The 7,544-nt window shown below is 45.8% G+C and overlaps 1 non-coding gene across 1 annotated transcript; it reads right to left on the bottom strand.

The window, feature by feature from the left end:
- Positions 1-7,082: 7,082 nt before the first annotated feature.
- On the bottom strand, positions 7,083-7,156 carry TRNAI-GAU. The gene has a single exon. It is a non-coding gene; the product is annotated as a tRNA-Ile (tRNA).
- Between the last annotated feature and the right edge of the window lie 388 nt (positions 7,157-7,544).

Here is a 7,544-nt window from a genome sequence, read left to right as displayed (position 1 = left end):
TCTTGGCTGTCTTGACACTTCTTTGTGTTTACTCTAGTGCCCAGCATGTAGTCTGTGCTCTAGGGATATCTATGAATTTGTTGGTTGGGGTGCAGCTCGAGGGTGAGTTCAGCTGGGGGTTTAAAGATACTTTGAAGGAGACATCCATGTCTGAGTCTCGTGCTGCATTCCTTAGGTTCCTGGAACTGTGCTGCCATGGCAGGGGCCCAGAAAACTTATGCTCATTGCTTGATCGGCTTTTGACTCACTGTCTCATTTTGATGCATGCCTTCTATCTTCAGGGAAAGCTGGTCCCGATGGCAGTCACCTGTGAACATCTAGGCATTACTCCAGACATGGCTCTCTCAGGTGGTTTCCCCAAAAGGCAATGTCAGCCCCATCTGACTGCCTACTTAATGTCTCCTCTTGGATGTCTAGTGGACATCTCTAGCTCAACATGCCCCAAACAGAGCTCTGCGTCTTCCCCCTCTATTCTGCACCACCCCCAATGTTCTGCATCTGGGGAAATGAAAACTCGAGGCTTCCAGATGCTCAGGTCCATAACTTTAGAGTAGCCTTTTATGCCTCTCTTGCTCCAGCACCCCATATCCAATCTGCAGTAAATTCTGCTCAGTCTTTCTTCACAATATTCCCAGACTCTGACTGCATCTCTGCACCTGCACTTAAACCACCTGGTCTTGGCCACCATCATCTGTTTCCTGCATTTCTGTAATGGCCTTATAAGTGGTCTCCTTGATTCTACCCTCGCCCCACTCCAGTCTATTCTTGATACAGCTGCCAGGGTAATTCTTTGAAAATTTAAGTTAGGTTATTTCACTGTGCTTCTAAAAACCCTATAATTCCTTCCCCCCGATTTCTCCCAGAATAAAAGCCAAAATCCATAACCAGGCCCTTTCATGCCTCTCTGAGCTCATCTTCAACTACTTTTCTTTCTCAATCTGCTCCCATGACACTGGCCTCCTTGCTATTCAACGATCACGCCAGGCACCCCCTTCGCAGGAGATGGTTGTTCTCTCTGCCTGGAATGCACTTTTCTTAATGAGCCCCATGGATAACTCTCTTGCTCCCTTCCCACATTTGCTCAAATATCATCTTCGCAGTGATTTCTTCCCTCACCACTTAATTTAAAACTTCACCATCCCACCAGTTCTTGTCATCTTTGTTACCCAGCCCTAATTTTCCCACAGCCTTTACCACATTTTAATATGTTGTGTGAATTACTTGTTTATTACGCTTATTGGTCTTGTCTTTTAAGAACCAGAATGAAAGCCAGGCTGGGATTTTTGTCTGTTTTGTTCACTGTTTCCTTAGTGCCTAGGTTATTAAGTAAATATTAAGAAGGAAAAAAGCAAAGAAGGAAAGAAAGAAGAAAGGAAGGACTCTGTTGGAATCCCTGAATATTAGAACAGAGGTTGTTAAACCTAAATCAACATAAATCCACATTGCATGGAGGAAAGAGCACCGCATTTTTGAGAACCAGGACAGAGGCATTTCTCATACACCGATTGCTGCAGATTGAACTCTCTATGAGAGGTCTGCAGCACCAGCTCAGATTGATTAATTGGCTTCCTGCCTAATCAACTCTCCATCCGTTCTCATCTATGTTCTCACCTGTCAGCCAAATGGAATGCTGAATGGCTTTCTCTGGCTCCTTGTCAGGCTCTCAAAGCTATGAGATTTGTTTAAGTTCCAAGGGAGGGTGGAAGGAAGCTCTAACCTAAATAAAGGTTGAGAGAGTCTCCTTATTGGAGGCCAAGTGTCTCCACTGAAGACAACCCCTGAAACCAAGGCCTTGGGGGTACTGGCTTATGTGAGCCTGATGTGGAAGTTTTATTCATGATTTCTGTTCTAGCTGCACTTGCTGCCTGTAGCGTCACTGAAGACAACCCCTGAAACCAAGGCCTTGGGGGTACTGGCTTATGTGAGCCTGATGTGGAGGTTTTATTCATGATTTCTGTTCTAGCTGCACTTGCTGCCTGTAGCGTCGAGATGGATCCAAGAAAGATGTGGATAGGTTGAAAGCTATTTTTGTTCATCAGCAATCTCCTCTGTATTAGCATTCGACAGCAGTGCTGGGTGTTAATGGGGGAGAATCTGGGTCAGTGCAGGTGCCTTGAATCGTTGTAAACACGGTCCTCAGTGTGCTCCCCCGGGGTGGATCAGAGGTGAGCTCCGTGCTGGGTGTTAATGGGGGAGAATCTGGGTCAGTGCAGGTGCCTTGAATCGTTGTAAACACAGTCCTCAGTGCGCTTCCCCGGGGTGGATCAGAGGTGAGCTCTGCCTTTGGGAATCTTCCAGCCACTTGGTGACTCACCCTCTTGGAGGGGGTCCAAGTAGACACATGTTGGACTGTTGGATGTCCTTATTGCTATGGGCTGAGCTATTAAAAGGTTTCCATGTGGTTCCAAGAGGCAAGGGCTACATACGAGGTTGGTTCCTCTGGGTGAAAGTGATTGTGGTGGTTTTAAAACATGGTCACGTGTTCTTTGGCACAACTCTCATCAGTGGGGTCTACATCCCAAGTAGACACATGTTGGACTGTTGGATGTCCTTATTGCTATGGGCTGAGCTATTAAAAGGCTTCCATGTGGTTCCAAGAGGCAAGGGCTACATACAAGGTTGGTTCCTCTGGGTGAAAGTGATTGTGGTGGTTTTAAAACATGGTCACGTGTTCTTTGGCACAACTCTCATCAGGGGGGTCTACATTCTGCCCTTGAATCTTGGTGTGCTCTGGGACCAACAGTGTACCAGTAGAAGTGAAGTGATGCTATGTGACTTCCAGGGGTGGGACTTTAAATGTCACAAGTCTTCCACCTTGTTTGTGGGAAAACTCACTCTTGGATCCCCAAGTCCCTATGTAAAGAGTCTGACTATCCTGAGACTGTTGTGCTGGAGGCACTTCAAATGACAGGCCCAGTTGAAGAAACTCATCCTTAAGCCTTTCCAGCCCAGGCACCAGGCTGGGAATGGAGAAGCCCCCTGGAAGTGGGTCCTCCAGCCTCAGGCGTCACATCTCCTCCCCTCCCCAACACCCCCAGCCCCCTGACCTTTGAGTTATCTCACTGAGGCACCAGATACCGTGGAGCAGAGAATCTTCTCCTCTGTGGCCTTTCCAGATTCCTAACCTACAGAATTCTGGAGCGTGAGAAAATGGGTGTTGTTTTATGCCACTAGGTTTTAGGGAAGTTTTGCAGCAGTAGAAAACCAGAACAGTGGTGTATGTAACAATACCAGCTCTGGAGTCAATTAGACATCAGTTAAAATGCCAGCTCCCACTTGGCTAGCTCTGTGACTTTGGACAGGGTCTGATATAGCTTTAAAGTGGAGATAATATTACCCATATGTCAGGTTAATGTGAGGGTTAAATGAGGTGATATATGTATAAAGCCTATTGTGTAGTAGGCTGTCTCGGTCAGTTAGTGCTGCTGCCTCAAAATAGCTTAGACTGGGTGATTAATAAACCACAGTAATTTATTTCTCACAGTTCTGGAAGCTGGAAGTCCAAGATCAAGGCACTGGCAGATTTGGTGTCTGGTGAGGGCTTGCTCTCCGCTTCCAAGTTTGCGCCTTGTTGCTGTGTCCTCCACAGGGGACAAACGCTGTGTTCTCATGTGGTGGAAGGACAAAGAGACTAGGACCCTCCCTTTAATCTCTTTTATATATAAATATAATGGGCACTAATCCCATTAATGAGAGTGGAATGCTCACCACTTCCCGAAAGGCCCCACCTCTTAGTACTATGACATTGGGTATTAGGTTTCTACATGTGAGTTTTGGAGGGAAATATACACTCAAACCACAGCACAGGCATTTGAAAAAATTATAGTTTCTCTTTTCTTCCCTTCTCTTCTGTCTAAGGAAGACTGAAACAGTAAGCTGGCTATGTCTGTGTTAGAAATGCAAGTATATCCGATACGTACTGTGATCTCAGTGGGTGACCCCGCATGAGAGCTGTTGGTTTACTTGTCCCTCTCCCTGCCCGCCTCCCCAGACTGTGAGCTGCTTTCCGCAGGGGCTGCTTTCTGTAAACGTAGAGCTTAGACCAGGGCTGACTTGAGGTAGTTGCTCAGAAAGTGTTGTCAAAGGAGTGTTCTGAAGAAATGTCTACAAGCAGAAAGCTGGGCCTGTGTGTACGACTTCATGGTGGGACAGAGGAGTGTGAAGAGTTGCACCTGTGAGAATTACACCTGATTTTGTAACTTGTCTATCAAAGAGACCCAGACTCTGGCACCCAACTGCCTGGGGTCAAATCCTAACTCTACTTTTTATTGGCTCTGTGACTTAGGCAAATTACATAACCTCTCTGTGTCTATCTTCTCCATGAACAAGGGAGAAGAATAAAGGGACCTACCTAAGAGGCTTGTTACGATGAGTAAACACCATACATAAGGCACTAGTGACAGTGCCTGCCATGGTAACAATATGCGACATTGCTCCTCAAAGTATGATCCATGGACCAGGAGCATCTGCTTCACCTTGTTAGAAATGCTGCAACCTCAGGCCCCAACCCAGACCGACCAAAAAAAGTATGCATTTTAACAAATCCGCAGGTGATTCATGTCTGTGAAAACTCGAGAAAGACTGTTCTAATAAGCCCTAGCTATTATGATGTCAAAGAGAATTGTCACACATATGGAAAACATCTTCCTAAAAAATGTGTGTGGCCCCTACATGCAGGGTCTTACAAAATAGTGTGGCCTTGGGGATTAGGTCAAATGAAGGACACTGCCAAAGGCCACCACACACTTGTCCAGCAACATCCCCTTCTTCCTTCCGTCCTGTTAGACTCCATCCATCAGCACCTCCTCTCTTGTGGCTTGCAGGCTAACACACACCTTACCAGGTGGCTCCTGGCTTATTCCTGGGCCTGCACACTCTGCAGTTCAGGTGTTGTTCAGTGCCCAGTGCTTACTGCAGGTAAAGGGAAATGGTGTCATGGCAATATCCTGTGCCCTGGAAAGTCGCTTTGTATTTGTCAGGGGCATCCTTCTTTGTTACACCTGTAAGTGCAGCTGTAATTTGATCCCAAACTAGAAACCCATAAAAAAAAATGCATTCCTTTGTGTAAAGCTTTAGACAGCTTTGCCAGTTAACATCTCTGCCTCTCTTACGCAAAAATAACTATCGTGGCCTATTTGTGGACTGCTTTTCTCGGTAATACATACCTTTGTTAATGACCTGCATCACTGTGGTGACAGAGATTCAGACCGTTTTTGGAATAAAATAATCATTACTTGTAAAATTACTGCAAGCTGACTTCTCATTAAAATTTCATTAATACCTTTCCTGAGTGTGTTAAATCTGATACTTTTAAAAGCATATCACTCTGTTATATTTCCTTTAATGTTGTCCACTATTTTAAGAGCCCCAGAATGTTTTAGTACTTTTGTGCAGCTAATGCCTGAAGAAGCAAAGTAGAATGAGTGAACTAGAGTAAACATCCTGACCCGGTATTTTGCATGCCCTGTCCCGTTCCTATACCTCACTAACTCTATAGAAATCAGCAATAAAAAGCAGGAAAATCTCAGAGAAAATTCTGGGAAAACATCAGTTACGAAATCAGGGGATTGTGTGTTAGGGGTTATTGGGTCCCTGCACTGTCATTTGACTGATAAGGCCCACTCAGGGTCAGGAATGTGCATCTCTCTCCCTTCCTGCAGTTTCTTTGGAGACTTGGTGGTAGGTGGCTAGGTCTTCCCCAGGTGCAGCAGGCAAGTGACGGCCGCACGGCTCTCTGGACCTCGTGAGCAGGTGCAGTGCCTGGGCACTAGCAGAGTCGGGCTCCACCTGCTCTATTCTGCAGGCAGACACTAGTCCCTCCTTCCCCCCATGGACTCTGCCTGCCCTCCTGTGCCTCACATGGTGACAGCCTCCTAAGACACTGCAGACACCAGATGTAAAATGGTTTGCAACAAAAGGGAGGAAGAAGAGACGGCCTCACTAAGGCACCTGGATCCATGCTGCCACTCCTCCTGCTGTGGTTTCATTATTCAGTGCAGGCAAAGGAAGCTGGATGTCTTTGTATCCCCAAAGGAAGTCATTCAAATTTGCAAAGCCTCCTTCCTGACCCAAAGAAGTCCACAGGTTTTCTAGACCAAATGATCTCCCTCAATGCAGATGTTATTGTTTTAATACAATGAAAAATGCAGTGGCACGAGGACTTGCAGGAGCCCCCATCATTCATCCTTTCAAGCCATGTAAATATATTTAGTCAGCGAACAGAGTAATCAGCGAGCACAAGGCAGGCTGCTCCATGATCCAGGTTATTCCAGAATCACCATGTTTACTTTCTTATTATGCTTTTCCAATTAGTGGGAGAGCGATGGCAATAGACCAGCTTGGGGTCTCCAGGGAGATGCCTGAAATTTTACATGCAATTTAAAGAGATAGAAGGAGTTATCAGGGCAGAGACTTGTGCTAATCTTCCCTTTTCACCAAGGGATTAGGAAGAGAGCTGTGGATTTGCGGTTTTAATCAGAGGAGCTGCTGGAACTTTCATCACAGGCTTTGAATTATGCTCATGGCTCCTTCCGTCCCCTGATGGAGCAGGTCACTGGATCCTTCTCACAGGATTCGGGATTATAAGGGCTTTCTGGAATCAGCAGCTGTGTGGTCAGCTGTTTCCCCCTTTCAGCCCGAGGATCCTTTCCTGTGCCCTTTGCCCCTTGGCCCCAGCCTGCCACCCCTCCCCCCAGACACGTGCCCATCATCTTCTCTGGAAACCTCTCCTCACCTCCCCTTTCGCTGCCAAACCCGCCCAGCTCTTCCAGCCCTGAGCGCAACGCCCTACACAAATCTCCCTCCTCTAGAGTGTGAGTAGTATAAATAGGACCTTGCTTCTTAAAAAATATATAGTATGCGAAGATCTGATCATAAGAGCAATTTATTTTAGAAAATGTTGACAATACAGAATATAATATAAACCACCATAACAATCCCACTGTCCCCAAAGGTAATCATTTTTAGAGCTTTAGCAATGGTTTTCATAGATAGATACATATTAAGTTGACATGAGCTTTTTCTCATGCTGTTAACAATTTTCTATAGCATAATTTTTCTTTGTTTTATTTTTTCTGGGTGGCTGGCTGGTACAGGGATTGAACCCTGGACCCTGGTGTTATCAGCACCAAACTCTAACCAACTAAGCTAACCAGCCAGCCCCTTTTATAGCATAATTTAAAATGGCAGAATACTATTTTATTATATGGATATCTTGTTATTGTTTTTATTTTTTTATTTTTTTTCCTTTTTGTCTTTTTTCGTGACCGGCAACGGGATCGCAACCCTCGGTGTCGCACCCGCACCGCGCTCAACCAGTGAGCGGACCGGTCTCTATATGGGATCCGAACCCTCGGCTGGTGCGCCGCGCTCCCAAGCGCCGCACTCTACCTAGTGTGCCACCAGGCTGGCCCTTGTTATTGTTTTTTAAACAGTTCTTTATTTTTCACCATTTAAGTAACTTCTAATATTTTTCTCATATGAACTGTGCAATGATAAATGTCTTTGCGTTGTTAAACAAAAATTACGGAAGACCGTTGCTCCTG

The sequence above is a fragment of the Galeopterus variegatus genome, unplaced genomic scaffold (assembly GCF_000696425.1).
Source record: "Galeopterus variegatus unplaced genomic scaffold, G_variegatus-3.0.2 Scaffold1049, whole genome shotgun sequence".
In the NCBI taxonomy this organism is placed as follows: domain Eukaryota; kingdom Metazoa; phylum Chordata; class Mammalia; order Dermoptera; family Cynocephalidae; genus Galeopterus; species Galeopterus variegatus.
This window is presented reverse-complemented; position numbering and strand designations above follow the sequence as displayed.